We start from the raw sequence: 19,422 nt of genomic DNA, 5'->3' as shown, positions 1-19,422 counted from the left end.
TGTCTTCAGGAGGACTGGCCCTTGGCTGGCTCCCAGAAGATACCACCGAGCCCTTGAAATGTCCTGCTTCACCAGAGTGTTTTTGCGTCTGAGACCCTGGGCCACGCTGGGTCAGCTTAACCTCTTGGGCCCTGAGTCTGCGTAGCTAAGATCAATCATGCAGATGCTATAATTGCCATGTGATAGGGTTCCAGTAAAAACCCTGGATACCAAGGCTCAGGTGAGCTTCTCTGGTTGGCAATACCTTGCACCTGTGGTCACACATCATTTCTGGGAGAACTAAGTGTGTCCCTGTATGATTCCAGTGGGAAGGGTCTCCTAGAAGCTTGGGCCTGGATGTTCCTGGACGGCGCCCCATGTGCATTTTGCCCTTGATGACTTTGATCTGTATCCTCTCACTGGAACAGACCATGAGCTCTTGAGTCCTGTGAGTCCTTCCAGCGAATCACTGAGCCTGAGGGTGGTCTTGGGACTCCCACACAGTTGACCAAGCAGACTCTGCACATGCTCTTTTCACAGATGGTGTGTATCACAGAACGGCTGCTTCCAGGAGGCATGACTCATCAGAGCTCATTCCCGTCCGTTATAACATTAAAGAAAGGTACATTTGTTAAGCAAAACATATGTTTTGTTATACTTAAGGGACTTGTTTGCACCTGCCTACAAGTTTTTCTTTAGTATACACTCCGTTGAGTCACAATAAGAGAAAGAGTGGACACGCCCACATACTCAGGTGAAATGCTCCCTGTCAGAACACCGTGTACCATCTGAAACTGTTACAGGCGGCTGAGGTTTTGACGCTGCAAAAATGTAGTTGCTGAATTGTGGAGTTTTCAAAGATGAAAGAATGACGGGAGGCGCGCTACACAACTGCAAACACTGAATCAACACTGAATTCTGTAAAAAACCTGAGATGGACTGGAGAAAATAAATAAAAATAGTAAATGGGAACTGAACATACAGATAACCAGACGAGACTGTCATCAGTTGTACCCAATTTGTTTGCTATTAAAGCCAATTTTTTTCACAAAATCGCTCCATCATGAAAGCAATGAAATTAGGATTCATAAGTAAGTCACGATAGAAGAACACATTACATTTAAGAAGGGAGCAGTTTGCTTCTCCAGTCATGATAGAAGAACACATTACATTTAAGAAGGGAGCAGTTTGCTTCTCCAGGGGTGGAGATTACAAAGACTAGAAAGAAGATGATGTGTTTAAATAGGTAAACAGAAAGCTTTATCCTTTTGGAGGATAACAGCCCCTCAAAGATGTCCACGTACTAACCTCTGGAACTTGTGACTGTGTTACCTTTCACGGCCAAGGGGAATTAAGGTTGCCAGTAAGCTGGCCTGGATTACGCACCTGGTCTCAATGCGATCATAAAGGTCCTTAAAAGTGGAAGAGGGAGGCAAAAGAGAGTGTTGGGGTGATATGATGGGAAAAAGACTCTCCTGGCCATAGCTGGCTTTGCACAGCGGAGGGGGCTAGAGCCCAGGAGTGCAGGCAGCCTCTAGAAGCAAGAAAAGGCAAGAGAATGGATTTTCCCCTAGAGCCTCCACAAAGGACACCTTGGTTTTAGCCCAGGAAGACCTGTTTGGACTTCTGCCCTCCGAAACTATGACATAATACATTTGTGTTGTTCTGGGCCACTAAGTTGTGGTGGTTTGGTACAGCAGCATTAGAAAACTAATACACCGGGGCTTCCCTGGTGGCACAGTGGTTAAGAATCCACCTGCCAATGCAGGGGATGAGGGTTCGAGCCCTGGTCCCGGAAGATCCCACATGCCGCGGAGCGACTAGGCCCATGCGCCACAACTACTGAGCCCGCGTGCCGCAACTACTGAAGCCCGCATGCTGGAGCCCGTGCTCCGCAACAAGAGAAGCCACCGCAATGTGCAGCCTGTGCACCGCAACGAAGAGTAGCCCCTGCTCGCCGCAACTAGAGAAAGCCTGTATGCAGCAACGAAGACACAACGCAGCCAAAAATAAATATAAATAAATAAGTTAAACCCCCCCCAAACAAAAAACAAACAAACAAAAAAACTAATACACCATCGGAGGGGAGTTGGACTCCAATCCTATCCTGAGCCATGTGAGTGCAACACACCTGAGGTTACCGCACCTGCTGCTCCCAAATGGCCAGCCAGTGCACAGCAACCAGGTAGGAGGATGCTGTGTACCCCAGGACCCTGATCCATGGCTTTTGATTTATGAGAGCGTGCTTTGATGAACAGCTGCTGTAGAAGACATTCCCCAATATCTTGTAATAAGCTATAATGAAAAAGAATTGAAAAAAAAGAATATAGATATATACATATATACGTATAACTGAATCATTTTGCTGTATACCTGAAACTAACATAATATTGTAAATCAACTATACTTAAAGTAAAAGACAAAAAACATTCCCCCTCCTCTTGGCAATGCATGTGGAATATTGTTTAGGCATCCACTTCTCCCTCACACGGCTTCAGGGAACCCTGTTCCGTCCCTAGATCCTGAGAGCTGGGATTGCCCAAGCCAACCAGCAAATTCCATCCTCTGGCCATAGTGACGGACTCAGGGATGGGCACAAGAGCAAGTCTGCTCATTAAAGCTCGAGGAGCTACTTGCTGGGGACTTCTGGAATGGCAACCCCTCCCTCTCCTTTGGAGTCTAACTGGAGAGATGCTCGCTGTTGCTGGACATAAACGAAGCACGTGTACCTGGAAGTGGCTGGCAGCCACAGGGGATCACAGGTGGGGGACGGGCAGGGGTGGGAGGGTGCGGCCCTCAAAATGCAGCAGACACTGGAGAAGGCAGTGAGGAGGGATGGGAAAATCTCATTTGGGCTGACCTTGCAGAGCTCCTAAGAAAAGCCTACCTCTGGACTTTTCAAATATGTCAACTAATCAGCTTCCTTAATTCTCCAAGCACATCTGAGCTTACTTTTCTACTTCTTGCAACTGAGAGGTTCCTCGCTATAGAAGGGCTTCAAGTTTCAGGAACTCTGTCTCTGTTCTTGGACTGGATCATATGCTTGAGGCATGTCCAGCTAACGTTGGATGGTATTAGTAACAATCCATGAGGAGCAAAGACGGCCTGTTTTTTTTGGTTTTTTTGCCAAGCTGCAGGTGGGATCTTAGTTCCCTGACCAGGATCGAACCTGCACCCACTGCATTGGAAGCCTGGAGTCTTAACCACTGGACTGCCAGGGAAGTCCTGGCCTGTATTTTTTTAAAATTACTTACTTACTTACTTATTTATTTGTGGCTGCATTGGGTCTTCGTTGCTGCGCGTAAGCTTTCTCTAGTTGCGGCGAGGGGGGGCTACTCTTCGTTGCAGTGCACGGGCTTCTCATTGTGGTGGCTTCTTTTGTTGTGGAGCACGGGCTCTAGGTGCGTGGGCTTCAGTAGTTGTGGCTCGTGGGCTTAGTTGCTCTGCGGCATGTGGGATCTTCCCAGACCAGGGCTCGAACCCGTGTCCCCTGCATTGGCAGGCGGATTCTTAACCACTGCACCACCAGGGAAGTCCCTGGCCTGTATTTTTAAAATATTTGCACATTTATATATTTCCTTGAGATAAGACTGTATCTACCATGTATTAGGAAGCAGTTTTCCATGGTCTCTCGTGTTTCTGAACGTCTTGTAAGCATAGGACTAGCTCCCTTGGCTCTGAACTATCTTTTCACAAAGATGTTTACAGAGCCAACAGCTTTGGAAGACAGAGCATCTCCCCATGGGGTGGTGGCCTGTCCAGAGGGCTGCAGAATGGGCTCCCTCTGGGGGCGGCAGGCTTGCCTCCACTGTACAGATTCTGGTTCTCTAGGCTCAGGGTTCCTCTCCTGCAATGCACCCCACCGTGTGTGCAGATGACCCCCGGCCCTCTTCACATCCCCCCGGGGGAACTAGGGCCCGGGGGAAATCCCACTATAAACTGCGAACGCGCTGGCTGCTGCCATTGCTGGGGTACCAAAGTCCTTTGCCTCTGACCCAGGAGGCTTGTGTCTTCTGCCCCCATCCGTGAACCACGGCAGGCTGACTCGTTACTTAGAATGAACCAGGTGAGCTTGCTTGCAAATAGGGTAAAACCTTAGAGTCTTTACAGTCTTTGACCCATGTAAAAATATTCAGTTTCTCTGTTTTTGGTTGGAATTGAATCACTTTGGAAACAGCAAGGGAAAAATAATTATAACATGCTGATCAGAAGCTCTGATTTGCATATGTGTATCTTTGAGTAATAAAGATGCTGAGGGACTTCCCTGGTGGCACAGGGGTTAAGAATCCGCCTGCCAATGCAGGCGACACGGGTTTGAGCCCTGGTCCGGGAAGATCCCACATGCCGCGGAGCAACTAAGCCCATGTGCCACACCTACTGAGCTTGCACTCTAGAACCCGCGAGCTACAACTGCTGAGCCTGCACTCTAGAGCTCGCGAACCACAACTACTGAGCCTGCGCGCCATAACTACTGAGGCTGCGTGCCTAGAGCCCGTGCTCCACAACGAGAGAAACCACTGCAATGAGAAGCCTGTGCACCGCAACGAAGAGTAGCCCCTGCTCGCTGCAACTAGAGAAAGCCCGCGCGCAGCAACGAAGACCCAACGCAGCCAAAAATAAACAAATACATAAATAAATTTATTAAAAAATAAAAAAATAAAGATGGTGAAATAAAATTATTTTAAAATGTTATCTGTTCTTCAGACAAAAGTGTTTCATATTACATGGGTTATAGAGTAAGGTAATGAAAGAGCTCTTGCTGGTGCAAAGTCTGGAACCCTTGTGTGGCCTTGCTCTCCCTGGACTAGCCCAGGGCCTTTAGGGGCCCATCCGCAGCCTGGGGATGTGAGAAGCCCTGGCACAAAGGAAGTCCCACTCCATCTCCTTGAACCTCCTGAGTCCGTCTGTATTCTTCTTGTTTCCTGTTTAGCATGTGCACAGACCCCCTAGTCTGAGACACCATCTGCTATTTCCTGGCCTCTGCTTCTAGCTGAACTCCATTCCTTGACTTCTAATGGGGCAAGACAAAAATCACTATTCAGGAAACAATGACAGCAGCTGATTCTGAATTTGTGCATCTCTGTGTGACTGGGGTTGAAGTGGGGATGGTAACGGAGGGAAGCAAATTCATCTCGGGACGGGCTGCTCTTCTGTTTAGGAAAGTGTATTAGTGGGTCTTGATTATCAGGACAAGGCCAGGCCCCCCTCCTCACGGCACCCAGGCCAGTGTTTGCAGGGAGAGAAAGGGAGCTGACGCCTCCCCGAGGTTACTGCGTTCTGAATTCCGGTTCGGCAGAAGACACAGAAGGTTTTGTCTTGCTGTGTTTGTTTGGGGAGGTCGCTGAGACTCAGAGAAGAAAAGAAAGGCAGTGGGAGGAGGCCTGGAATTTGGAGGGGATACCCAGCCATGTGGCAGGGGTGTCCTCCAACCTTGGGATGAGGGGTGGCCAGTGATGGTGCAGGGATGCCCCGCCATGTGGCTGCTGTCCAGTGCTGTACCTGGAGTTGCCAGACGTAGGAGGTATCAATACAGATGCCCAGTCACCTTTGAATTTTAGATAAACGACAATTTTTTTTTCAGTATAAGATGTCCCACACAATATTTGGGACACGCTTATACTAAAAGTGTATTTGTTTATCTGAAATTCACATTTGACTGGCAATCCTGTATTTCACCCGACAACCCTAGTCACCCCTCCCACTATGTCCCCAGACCCTAGTAAAAGTCTGTTATACCCAGTGTCCCTGCATGGCAAAGGAGAGAAGCCACCAGGTGTGGTGATAAGACATCCAGATGTGGCTGAGGAGGGGGCAGGGAGAACGGGGGGGGGGGGCGGTGATGGTCCCCACCTGCGTCATCAGCACCTCTCCGGGTTCCTTGGAAATGTCTGGGCGGGCTTTCTGCCTTCCGCAGTTGGTGAGAATCTGGTTAATTTATCTGTGTGCTGCGGGAAGGGCTGCCCCTCGGGGCTGAGGGCCTTGGGCTGCACTGTTTCTATTTCTCTTTCAGGTTAGGGGACGTTCTTTTGGGCATCGCTCTCCTTTCCACTTGTCCTCGGAGCCTGCCACCCGCACTCTGCCAGATGGGCAGCTAGTGACCCAAAAGGACTTCTGTCTCAAGGGCAGGACCAGAAAAGCCTGGTCTGCTCAGGTGGTCACCTGGAGAACCCAGAGGATGACTTACCAGCCTGAGGACCCTCTAGAAAGTGGCAGAAGCTGTCTAGGAACTGCCCTCTGCCTGCCCTGGTCCCTGGCTGTGTTCATTACATTGTGCTACTGCTCTGTGTGGCCTCTGCTAGGGGGAATGCTCGCACGCCCCAGCCTGGAACTTATTTTTAACCTTTTTATTTTAATTTTTCCTCCAACAGAATCATTTTTTTGGTTATTATTAATTTATTATTCATACATTGATGGCATGGTTTCCTTTACATTATTGCTAGAGTAATCTTTCTAAAATAAAAAATTGTCACCTTCTAATTTCATGCACTTTTAATACCCCTCTACTTATACAAGCACAACCAAAATCTGAAAATACGGTACAAAATGTTCCTAATGGTCAGGTATTTGTCTTTTTTCCTGGCCTTATCCTTTGCAGCTCTCTGGATATAAATAATTACTTTTACACCAAGATTCAAACCTCCCAGCCTTTCTCACACCATTCTATCTTCCTAGAATGATGAACCCTCCACATGCATGAACACACATATGCATGTTCACGTGTGTGTGCACGCACACACTCACCTATCACTGGTTGCCTAATAAACATATTAAAACTTAGCTCATTCCAAGTAACTTGCTCCACCACTCATATAAACTTGTGCCCTATATATATTTCTATCATAACACATGTAATACTTGTAAAACATTCCACAAGGGATCTAGTTCCTTGACCAGGATCGAACCCGGGCCCCCTGCATTGGGAGCATGGAGTCTTAGCCCCTGGACCACCACGGGGAAGTCCCTCCTCCAACAGAATCTAATATAGAATTTGATAGTTTAAGCCAGGGAACTCAGGGACCAAAAGATAAAAAGAGTCTGTTCTTTTACAGGGAGACGGCTTCACGCCCACAGGCAGAGATCCAAAAGGCAATACTGTGTCAAAGCATGGGCCCATCCACACCCGGGTTCCAGAATGCTATTAAATAGAAAGAACAGTCAGCTCTAGAACCTTGTGGGTAAAAAAGTGGATTAGATGACCCAGGGGCTATAAAGGAAACAATGAGACAGCGGTGGAGCGCTTAAATGACTTCCAATTACATGAGAAGATTGCTTTCTTTGAGCAATCCTTTAAGATAAGTAATCCTCCTTTTGCTACAGTTTTTCTTATACTCACATTTTTATGAGCTACAATTTTCTAAGAGCTTCACAAGGGATGCATTTTTCTAATAAATTTACATTCAACCTTCCCAAACACTTTATGTCTTGTTGGTTAGTACGATACATTTAAAGGCCTGTCTTATTTTGATGTATTTGTGTTCAGTGGTAAAGAAAAACATTAGAGAAAAGCAGACAGTATGTTCTTTTTGGATTTAGGAAGTTAAGCCAATACGCATAGACATACTGGGTGAATGACATTAAAATATTCAACTTTGTTTCAATTCTTTAAACTAGAGAAAAAAAATTTGTTTCATGCAGTCCCCGAGTGACAGGGATATAATGTCAATCACCATCCGATCCATGTACAGTGGTTCTCAGCCAGGAAGTGTTTCTGCCCATAAGGGAAGCTGGGAAATCTGTGGACCTTTGTCCCAGCGGCTGGGCTGGGGGCTCTACTCGCATTTAGCGGGCAGGGACGGGGAATCCGAAATGTCCTGTGATGCATGGGACTTTCCTGCACAATGAACCATGCCACCCAAAACACAGCAGAACCCCCATGTAAGCAGCTCTGCAGGAAAGAGCTCTTTGCAGGAGGCCCCTTTTATCTAGTCACGAACCTCAAACCAGGCGCCCCCACGCTCTACTCATCTCCGGCCCCAGCACACCTTTCAAACCTTTTGATCACACAACGCCTCGCCTAATCTGTTGGCTCTTTCCCTAGGTCAAAGAAGTGGAAATGAAGCAGTAATTAACAGATGACCAGATCTCTTCCCCAGCTTCCCCTGCAGTGATCTCAAAAGCAAACTGTGTGAACGAGATAGCATCTAAAGAAAGAGCACAGGAAGTCGACGAGCCTGCACACAGTGGGGCGCAGCACCACTCGGATCCCCCATCTCTATGATTAACTGAGATGACTTCCCTTTTTTCCCTTTAAAAACTTTCATGGCCGAGCAGAATCTTCGGAGATGGTTTTTGGGGGACCCTGAGTCCACCATCTCCCCAGATGGCTGGCGTTCTGCTGAGAAGCAACTTTCCTTTCTACCAACATTTGTCTCTCTCGAGTATTGATTTTCGAGCGCCGAGCAGCGGGACCTGACTTGGGAACACACAGCGATGTGCTGCTTTCTCTTAGTAAGTGAAGGACAGCTGGTGTAGAGCAGTCTCTCACTTTGGTGCTATTGACACTTGAGGCTGGGCAGTTCATCGGGCTGGGGGGGTCCTGTGCATTGTAGAATATTTAGGAGCGTCTCTGGGTTCTACCCACGGGATTGCAGTAGCACCCTCCTTCCCCAAGTTGTAACAACCAAAACCATCTCCAGACATTGCCAAATGTCCCTGGGGAGGGGTCCCCCCAATTCTGTTTGAGACCCACTGGCACAGACACCGGTACATTTACAGACTAGTGGAGGGAGAGGAGAGAGGCTGAGAGGCGTTTGCATTTTGTCAAAGAAACGTGGGTGTCACCTGCAACCCAGAGAGACTGGAGGGGATGAGTAGATTTGGTCTGAAAAACAGGGAGTAGGCATGAACCTGAGGGTGGGAAAGGAGCCTTGGTGGGAGATGGAGAATCTTCCAGTGATGTTGGAATGCATGGGAGGATTCTGTTCATGAATTTAAAGTGGGAGAGTCAGCCTGGCCATGTGGTTTGTTCCTGTAACTCGGAGCCTCCTGGGTGCAGAAGTAGAGGAGGAGGGATCAGGTTGAATGGGGTTGGATGTAGCCAGGGGTGCTTCAGAGGGGGAGGGGCAGAGAACTTGCAGGTGGTCTTGGGGGGGGTTATGAAGACAGACCATGGAGTCTGAGCTGGGCGAAGGGGAAGGGGAGCCAGGAGGCGCTGACCGTGGTGAGATAAGATGGTGATGGGGCAGAGGACGGCTGGGCTCCATGCGGTGACTCAGGCAAGAAGGGCCTGGGGTAGGATGCTCAGAACGGAGATTCGGATGTGGGGCGTGTGCTACCAGATCTGGATGTGGCCGAGGAAGTGAAAACCTTGCTGGAGAAGCGCGGGTGTAGGATCGACCACCCGCACGATGCTGAAGGTGAGAAGAGGGCGGCAGTGGAGAGGAAACCGCGAGGCCTCTGTGGCTTCCACCCACCTGTTCTGCTCGCGCCTCCAGGGCGACATCAGAACAACAGAGCTGCCATTTTCTGGCCTGGCCTTTCAGACATCTGCCGAAAGCACTTACCTATTTCTCAAGACTTGTTTCAGTCTGGCTGCTTTTAGACTTGCTGGTTTGTCAATATTCTTGTTAAACTTTAGTATCCAGGATGGACCTCACTGCTCGAGCAGAAGGTTCACGAAGTAGAGGAGTAGGTCACGTCCGCCACTCCCTACTCCATCCTTCCAGGGAAGCGTGTATATGTCGTGTTATGTTATGTTATGTTACGTTACTTCATCTAAATTTTTATATTAAATTTGATTTAATTCTAATTTTATGGCATACCAGTATAATGCCTCACTGTCCCAGTTAAATTCCACCCCCCCCCCCCAGTTTTCTCCTTCCTCCTTGGCACCATTTTCCTGGCTGTGGCTTCAGCTTCTCCTGACAATTTTTCTGTGTCTCTCCAACAGGATTCAGTGTCTCAAGCTCCCACTTGGTTCAACCCAGGACCCTTCCACTGGCTCCCAGGTTCCCACCACTTTCCAGGGGCTGTAAATGGCCAAGGAACCAGAAACATCCTCCCCTCAGCACTCAGATGAAACCCCCTCCTATTAATCAACACCTTCGGGGCTCCCGCCAGTCATCCATCCATCCACAGTTTCACATCTTCGTGAAATTAGGTGTAAGAAAAACAAATGTATTACACGCGAGAGAAAGAAGCCTACCCAGCACTACGATCCCTTGTTCGTATTATTCTATCTTGTCGATAAGAACATCACTCGGGCTTTCTGTCAAGGGCCTCAGGGAAATCCACATACAGTGAGTAGACAATCGTCTTCCTGACTTATCACCCAGTAATAAACCTATCGAAGAAAGGGATGGCCTTTTCGTCGTGCCAGCCTCCCCAACTACTACTGCCTGGAGGTGGTTGCTTCTTCTCAGTTTTGGGTGCACAACCATTTAAAAAAATGGTCTGTTCTGGAATAACTATGAAAGTTATTTGGGGTTCATCTGCAGACCCTCCCAGCCTCTGTTTTTTTGAGACTCTGAACAAATTGGTCCATTTTCATGCTGTGTTGACGCCTTTTCCACCCTTCAGTTCAATGCTCTTATCCATGGCTTCTCTGAGTTTCTTGGAATGAAATTTGTGTTATTTGGAAGCCTTGGCCATATGTCTTTAAAGGACAGAGTGCTACATTTCTGTAAGCATCTTGGGCTAGGATTTTCTCTTATGCAGCATCAAATCTTATGATTCAATAAACCCCAGGCAGTCATACACAAAGGAACACGACATGCAAAAGGGGGAACTAGGTCCACTTCCAGGCAGGAGAGGAGCAGGGATGCTAAAAACAGTTCACTCTGACAGGTCACGATTAAGCAGACTGCTCAATTTATAACCCTTTTCTCTGCAGTTTTCACCTTTCTCTATCATTTTGCCATGCTAAGAATATATTAAAATTAAACATTAACATTCATTAAATTAAAAATTTATTAAATTAAAAATTTAATTAAAATTAATTTAATTAAAATTAAATTAAAAATTTATTAAATTAAAAATTAACATTCATTGATTATCACACATGTTCGAGTCATTTTAATATCTATATTTGAAAAGCATGTATATTATAAATAAGAACAATCATGACTCCCCCAAAACACCAATGAGTGCCTTAGCATACGTTAGAATAAATTACCATGTCTCTATCTACACCTGCAAATGCATTGAGACTGGTACATCCATCTGCGGTGGGTTGAATAAGGTCTCCCCACAAAGATGTCCACGTCCTAGTGCCCAGCACGTGTGACTGTTACCTTGTATGGCAACATGGACTTTACAGATATGATTAAGTTAAGGAACTTGATATGGGAAGATTATCCTGGATTATCTGGTGGGCCCAATGAAATCACAAGGGTCCTTAGACAGGGAGGTGGAAAATCAGAGCTGTAGGATCCAGGAAATGGGATCGACAGGTTAGATGATGCAAGGAAGGGCCAGATGCCAAGAGATGCGGGTGGCCTCTAGGAGCTGAAAACGGCAAGGAAACAAATTCTCCTCTCAGAGCCTCCAGGGGGAACCAGCCCTGCCAACACCTTGATTGTAGCTCCGTAAGACTCATTTCAGATTTCTGACCTCCAGGACTGTAAGAGAATAAACCTGTGTGGTTTTTGAACCGCAAATTTGAGGCAATTTATCACAGCAGCAATAGAAAACTATACACCATCCCTCAAGGCCTAACTCAAATATTCCATATATTCACTCAGTAAACATTAGTTGAACATAGCCTCATTACGTGCAAGGCTCTGGGGCTGGTGGAGAGTCAGAAGGACACAGTCCTGGCCCTCACGGGACTTACATTCTAGCAGGAGAGGCAGACGGCAGACAGCCTGCTGTACAATTAATGATTTATTCAGTTGCTACTATAACATGGAAACTTGCCTATGTTTCCTGACCCTCAAAACATAGGCAGGGGGCTTCTCTGGTGGCGCAGTGGATAAGAATCCGCCTGCCAATGCAAGGGACACAGGTTCGATCCCTGGTATGGGAAGATTCCACATGCCGTGGAGCAACTAAGCCCATGTGCCACAACTACTGAGCCTGCGCTCTAGAACCCGCGTCCACAATTCCTGAAGACTGCGCACCTAGAGCCTGTGCTCCACAAGAGAAGCCACTGCAATGAGAAGCCCGCACACCGCAACAAAGAGTAGCCCCCGCTTGCCGCAACTAGAGAAAGCCCACACACAGCAACGTAAACCAACCCAACACAGCCAAAAATAAATAAATAAATTTATTTAAAAAAAAAAACAACAAAAAACATAGGCAGCCTTCCATGTTATAACATCAACCCAGAAACCTAGGAAATGAGTGGGAATTAGTTAGGTAAAGGCAGGGAAATCAGTGTAGATAGAAGGAAGAGCAAGGGCAAAGGTCCCCAGGCAGAAAAGAGCCATAAGACCACTGGGGCCAGCACAAAGGGGAAGGGTGATGCCACAGACACTGGCACTGCCAGGGGTGGACCACAGAGGCCGCAGAGGCCATGTTAAGATGTTAAAATTTCATCCTAAGAGCAATGGGAAAACATTGAAGAATTTTAAGCAGGGTAATGGAATGATGAGATGTGCTTTTTGAAAAGATCCCTCCAGTTTTAGGATGGAAAGTGGGTTGGAAAGGGGCAAACAGGCATCCAGGGACACTGGTCAGGAGTATTTAAAGAGTCCAGGTGAGCAACAGTAGAGTCTTGGGCCAGGTGGTGGGGAGAAGCAAGCTGGAGGGAAGTCGTCAACTGGGGGAGAGGTCTGGGAGGTAGACCAGTTGGACGTAGCTGACTGGTTGTGTAAGAAGAAGCAGCAAATGGTGGTACCCAAGGGTCTGCTCTGAACAGCCAAATGGATGGGGAGCCCAGGAAGAGGAGCGCTCTGGGGAAGGAGGAAGAGGCTGAGCTCGAGGGGTCCTTGAGATGTCCAAGTGGAGATGCCCAGGAAGCAGCTGGAGTTGGGGTCCGGAACTCAGATGGGAGGTCTCAGATGGGAATATAAGTCTGGGAGTCACTGGCATGTAAGTGCAGTGTTTGGGAGCGGATGGGGTACAGCAGGGAGAGCAGAGAGAGTGAAGATGCCAAGGCTCCTTCATGAGAGACTCTCTCCATCAACCATTTCCAGGCCAATGTCTCCTGGAGGATTTACCACGCTCAGCTTGTTCTAGAAGGATTTCCACGTGTGTCTTACAACCTTTTCCTCCTCTCAAAGGTGTGGGGGGGTACTATTACCTGTCATCTCTGTGCCTAACACTGCTTAGCACAGTTCACTACACAGTAGATGCTGAAACGGATGTTCTATTGCAACCGACTGGCAGCCTGCACCTGTATGAATTTAAAACAGATTTCATGTCTTGCTTCTATCTCAGTGCAACTCACACGATGGAAGTTATATTTGAACAACTTAAAACAGACAACATTTCTGTATTTTTGTAGATCTTGCAGCTTCTGACTCAGTTCTCTCTGAGAGGTAGGTGGGGAGGTTCCCTGCTTTCAGGCGGCAGCTGCTGTGAGGGGGCAGGGGGTACGGTGGAGCAGCAGGGCTGAGCAGCCCAGGTGTCTGGGATTGAATCTCAGCCCCCATTAGAACTTGGACTGTGGGCTCTTGTCCAAGTTCCTCATTCTCTCTGGGCCTCAGTTTCCTCATCTGTAAAAAGGGGCTAACAATAGCACCTCTCTCGTGAGCATCTTGAAAGGGTCACATGGGTTATACGTCTCTGTTGCTTAGAACAGTGCTTGACACAGAAGAAGTACCAGCTACACGATTGCTCTTATGCCTCTGAGGGATGCAGTGGAGACAGGGCGCGGTCAATGTTCTCCTCCTCTGCCCATCTCTGTCACCCCAACTCCTGCACAGAGGAGACAGCTGCTCATGACGATAGCTACCACTTATTAGTACTGACCACGCACTGGAAACTTTACACTCACTGAAACATTTCATTCCCACAGCACACGGGAATACTGTTGTTCCCATTTTAGGGTTAAGGAAATTGAGGCCTAGATAAGTTAAGTAGGTTGTTCAGGGCAGTCACGTATTTTTATTTCTTTATTCATTCATTCATTCATTCATTTATTTGGCTGCGCTGGGTCTCAGTTGCGGCACCTGCAGGATCTTTAGTTGAGGCATGTGGGATCTATAACAGTCCCCTGACCAGGGATCGAACCTGGGGCCCCTGCATTAGGAGCACGGACTCTTAACGGCACAGCACCACCAGGAAAGCGCCCAGGTAGGTATCACTTGGTGGGTTTAGGAGTCAAATCGATGAACCTCAAATCAGAAGCTTTCTTCTAATACTGGAGCAATCAAATTTAAGTATGTGTTAAGAATTCCTGAGTGGTTCCGTGAAGATGCAGATTCTAAGCTCCCTTCATCAGAGACAGCTGGAGCCCAGGAGTCTGCATTTTACAAGCAAACCTGGCGTCTCTCCTGGTCTCAGCCTGCTCCCCAAGCATGGCTTAGTTACCCTGCAGCCTGCCAGGCAGTTCCAAATTCAAACCTGGTCCTGTTCCCGGGCCAGAGGGTTCCACGACCAAACCTCAGTCATATTCCCAGACCAGAAGGTTCCACAATCAAACCTCAGTCATGTTCCTGGGCCACAGGGTTCCAGAATCAAACCTGGTCAGAATCAACCACTTCCGTGATCCAGCCAAGCTCCCTCTGCCATCTGCCGGCTCAGCTGAGACCCCACCAGGGCCGGCAGGGCGCAGTGCTCAGCTGCGGCCACCTGAGAATCTTAACTCCACCATGGTCCCCCTGGTCTCAGCCTGGATGATGTTGAAATAGCACAGCAGGGAATTCCCTGGTGGGTCACTGGTTAAGACTCTGCACTTCCACTGCTGGGGACATGGATTTGATCCCTGATCCGGGAACTAAGATCCCGCATACCGTGAGGCACAGCCAAAAAAAAAAAAAAAAGAAAAAGAAAGAAAGAAAGAGGACAGCAGCCCCCACAGAGTCAGGAACCCTCAGAGTGCGCTCAGCTTTCTTCCTTATCCCGCATCACGGCACCTCCAGGGGCTGTCTCTCTAGTCTAACGTGTAACACACACATTACCTAGCGTCCCCATCCCTGCACTGAAGGTTCAGTTGTTCTTTTCCAAAATCCTATTGTCTACCTTGCTGAGAGGTGTGCAGCAAACGATGAACTAGAAGAGGGGAAGCTGCCTGGTGCTGGACCACTTCATTCACTTGAAAGGAAAGACGGGGTCGACAGGGAGAGCAGAAGCCGGGTGGCAGGGGGTGCTGGGCCAGGAGGAGAGCCAGCTGCAGAGATGGTGCGGTGGAGACAGGGGATGCTACGGAAACTGAATACCGTATCATCCATTCATCCGTCTTCCAGCTTTCAGGCCCTCAGTTTCCTAACCTGGAAAATGAAAGGCAGGAGTGGATGGACAGGGCTCTGCCAGGCTGAAAGCACTTCTAAGTACACTGGAGTCTTGTCCCATTTTCCAGGGAAAGCTTTGCTGCTGCATGAGTCACATGTGCCTGCAGCTCAGTCAACCAGGAGAAAAAGGCGGAAAGGAAGCGAGTGAAGCAGGATCAGCAAGGGGCCAGGAGCGCGTGCAAACACCCCCTGTTCTGGCAGACTAATGGGGCCGAGTGGTCTTCTCGGAGGGAGGGGTCTGGGTCTGGGCCCAGGGACTGAGACCCAGGCAGTCCTCACGAGTGAAAAGAAAGAAAGTCAGACAGAAAATGAAATGCATCCTGGGGAACAATTACTGGGACTAGAAAATTTGAACACAGCCTTAAGATGGGAATAGAGCAGTAAAGAATGGAAGGAACTTTCAGGAGGTTAGTGTCTTACATTTAAAGGCCAAGTCAGGTTGAGTTGCATGAAACGGAAAGGATGGAGAGGTGGATGGACAGACAGGAAGAAAAGATGCTGAGCTGGTGGAAACCACAGGTACAATGTGGAATTCTACTCCTCCCCTGTTGTGGAAGGGCATGGTTTTAACAAAGGGGGGCCCTTTATATATGTGGTCATGTGTTAGATCTCACTCTCTGGATTCAAATGACTGATGACAAGTAAGCAGGGAGGAGCCTGTGTCTCTTAGGTCTTACCTATGCACGCCTGGCGTTAGTGAAGTGCTCAATGAATATCATTGGAAGGACAAATTCTCATTCTCAATGCCACATTTAGTATGTTCCTTTGTACAAAGGATGCCTAATTCCATTAATGTTCAATTGAATTCATTATCAGTATCTCCTACTTTGTCTTTACATTATTAGAGTATCAGCTTTCCTTCTCAAATCCCTTCGTAAGCCGATTAATTAAAATCTTTTTCTTTCCTTGGTCAGACATTTTCTTAGTATTTCTACACACTAGATAATTTAGGTACACTTCTGTATTATCTCAGGAAAGTTACTTCAATTGTGTGTTTTTCTCATGGGGAAGGCCCAGCTTATAGAAGCAAAAGATACTTCAATTTTAAAAAATCTTTTTTTTTTTTTTTTAAAAAAAGCCCAAATTTAAAAGTTAGGGAAAGAAAAAAAAAAAAAGGAAGAAGCAAAAGGACATTGACCAAGAATATGTACAATTGGAATGTCATATTGAATCTTTAGTTTTTCTGTTTCTTCCAATGACAAAAGAAGAGAAAATTAGATTAAAATGCATTAGGAAAATACTTGCAGATTATATGTCTGATAAGGGTCATATCCAGAATGTATAAAGAACTCTTACAATCTAATATAAAAAGACAAATAATCCAATTTAAAAATAGGTAAAGGCTTTGAATAGACAGTTCTCCAAAGAAGATTTACAAATAGCCAATAAACACATAAGAAGACACTCAGCATCATTAGTCATTAGGGAAATGCATAACAAAACCACAGTGCGACACCACTTTGCACCCATTAGGATAGCTATAATAAGAAAGGCAGGCAAGGGCTTCCCTGGTGGCGCAGTGGTTGAGAGTCCGCCTGCCGATGCAGGGGACGCAGGTTCGTGCCCCGGTCTGGGAGGATCCCACATGCCGCAGAGCGGCTGGGCCCGTGAGCCATGGCTGCTGAGCCTGCGCGTCCGGAGCCTGTGCTCCGCAACGGGAGAGGTCACAACAGTGAGAGGCCTGCGTACCGCAAAAAAAAAAAAAAAAAAAAAAAAAAGGCTGACAATAACAAGTGTTGGCGAGAATGTGGACGAGCTGGAGCCCTCATACATTGCTGGTGGGAATATAAAGCGGTGCAGCCACTGAGGAAGACAGTTCTGCAAAACGTTAAACACAGTTACCATGTGATCCAGCAATTCCACACCTAGATACATACCAAAGAGAATGGAAAACATATGTCCATACAAAACTTACACACAAATTCTCACAGCCGCATTCTAACAGCCAAAATGTGGAAACAAATTTCCATCAACTGATGGCTGGATAAAGAAGATGTGGCATATTCGTACAATGGAATAGTATTTGTCTAGAAAAAGGAATGAAGTACTGATACATGTTACAACATAACGAACCCAGAAAACATTGTGCTAAGTGAAAGAAAGTAGTCACAAAACCCACATAATACACACCAATGTTCATAGCAGACTATTTACAATAGCCAGGACATGGAAGTAACTTGTGTCCATCAACAGATGAATGGATAAAGAAGATGTGGTACACATATACAATGAACCATCACTCAGCCGTAAAAAAAGGAATGAAATATTGCCATTTGCAGCAACATGGACGGATCTAGAGATTATCATACTAAGTGAAGTCAAACAGAGAAAGACAAATATTATATGACATCACTTACATGTGGAATCCCCCCCCAAAATACAACTTATTTACAAAACAGAAACAGACTCACAGACGTAGAAAACAAACTTATGGTTACCAAAAAGGAAAGGGAAGGAGAGGGATAAATTAGGAGTATGGTATTAACAGATACACACCACTACATATAAAACAGGTAAGCAACAAGGATTTACTGTACTGCACGGGGAAGTATATTCAGTATCTTAATAATAACCTATAATGGAAAACCTGAAGATGTACACCTGCAACTAACACAATATTGTAAATCAACTATAGTTAAGTTTAAAAAGCCACATATTATATGATTCCATTTATATGAAATGTCCAGGATAGGCAAGTCCACGGAGACAGAAGATAAACTGGTGACTGCCAGAGGCTAGGGGCCTTGTAATAAGATGCTTACATCTACCTTAACAACTCTAAAAGCTTTCTGGCAGGTGTATATGTATGGGACTTACAACCTCATTGTCAATTCATGTCATTTCAGCTCACAGTGGAATCATGTCTAACAGGTAAGTAGAACGTTTGTGAACCGGATGGCAAGAAGTAGCTGGAAGGTGCAGGAAAATGGTAACATAAGGACAGAGAAACTGGAATCATCAGTGGCTTCAGGAAATGGATCCCCTGGGAACCGTGGGGACAAAAATTCATGGAGCTGAAACAAAATAAGGGAGAGAGAAGTGGTTGCAGGTTGCTAGGTGAGCTGGCCAGAGAAATGAGTAGAAGAAGGAAGAGAATACTCAAACATCTGCTCACTAAGCTTTCTCTCTGTGGGGTTCTCTGACTCCTCCCAGACAGCTCTTTTATTTTATTTTATTTTAAATTTTATTTATTTATTTATTTATTTATGGCTGCATTGGGTCTTTGTTGCTGCACCTGGGCTTTCTCTAGTTGTGGCGAGCAGCGGCTACTCTTCGTTGCAGTGCACGGGCTTCTCATCGCAGTGGCTTCTCTTGTTCCGGAGCACGGGCTCTAGGTGCACGGGCTTCAGTAGTTGTGGCATGTAGGCTCAGTATTTGTGGCACGCAGGCTCAGTAGTTGTGGCGCACGGGCTTAGTTGCTCTGGGGCACGTGGGATCTTCCCGGACCAGGGCTCGAACACGCACCGCCAGGGAAGTCCCCAGACAGCTCTTTTAAAAGCTACTTGAGGGCTTCCCTGGTGGCACAGTGGTTAAGAATCCGCCTGCCAATGCAGGGGACACGGGTCCAAGCCCTGGTCCGGGAAGATCCCACATGCCTCGGAGCAACTAAGCCCACGTGCCACAACTACTGAAGCCCGTGTGTCTAGATCCCATGCTCCACGACAGGAGAAGCCACTGCAATGAGAAGCCTGCACACTGCAACAAAGAGTAGCCCCCGCCGCAACTAGAGGAAGCCCGCGCGCAGCAACAAAAACCCAACACAGCCAAAAATAAATAAATAAAATAAAACAAATAAATAAATAAATAAAAGTTACTTGAGTTAATGTTAACTTTCTGATTACAGGAATGTGTGGGCATAGGAGAAGAGGTGACATGAATCTGGCCAGAGAGCAATTTATTTAGAAGATTTATATGTTGCCTTCAAGGGGAATGAACACAATTCAGAGAAGAGAACTGGAACTCAGCGTCTTTATCTGATTAGGGCTGGGCCCTGTACTTTGAAATGCTCGTCATGTCCCAGGTGGACGTGAGACACATCTTGGCTATTAGAAGGCAAGCTACTGTAAGCACAGGCTTATTCTGTAAGCTCATCTGACGGGGCTCATCT

At 47.0% G+C, this 19,422-nt stretch overlaps 1 protein-coding gene across 6 annotated transcripts in view; it reads right to left on the bottom strand.

Moving 5' to 3' along the window:
- The window catches only part of CREG2 (cellular repressor of E1A stimulated genes 2), a 45,937-nt gene that overhangs the window by 15,238 nt on the left and 11,277 nt on the right, over positions 1-19,422 (bottom strand). For 3 of the 6 annotated variants that reach the window (XR_007470897.1, XR_007470898.1, XR_004475633.2), the window contains exon 3: positions 2,111-2,274. The exons of the other annotated variants lie outside the window; for them this stretch is intronic. The gene's annotated coding sequence lies outside the window, so the exon portion shown is untranslated. The remainder of the gene's footprint in view (positions 1-2,110; positions 2,275-19,422) is intronic. 6 annotated transcript variants of the gene reach the window in all.

This window comes from Orcinus orca, chromosome 13 (genome assembly GCF_937001465.1).
Source record: "Orcinus orca chromosome 13, mOrcOrc1.1, whole genome shotgun sequence".
NCBI classification, from domain to species: Eukaryota; Metazoa; Chordata; class Mammalia; order Artiodactyla; family Delphinidae; genus Orcinus; species Orcinus orca.
Note: the sequence above shows the minus strand (reverse complement) of the source record. Positions and strands in the feature narration are given on the sequence as shown.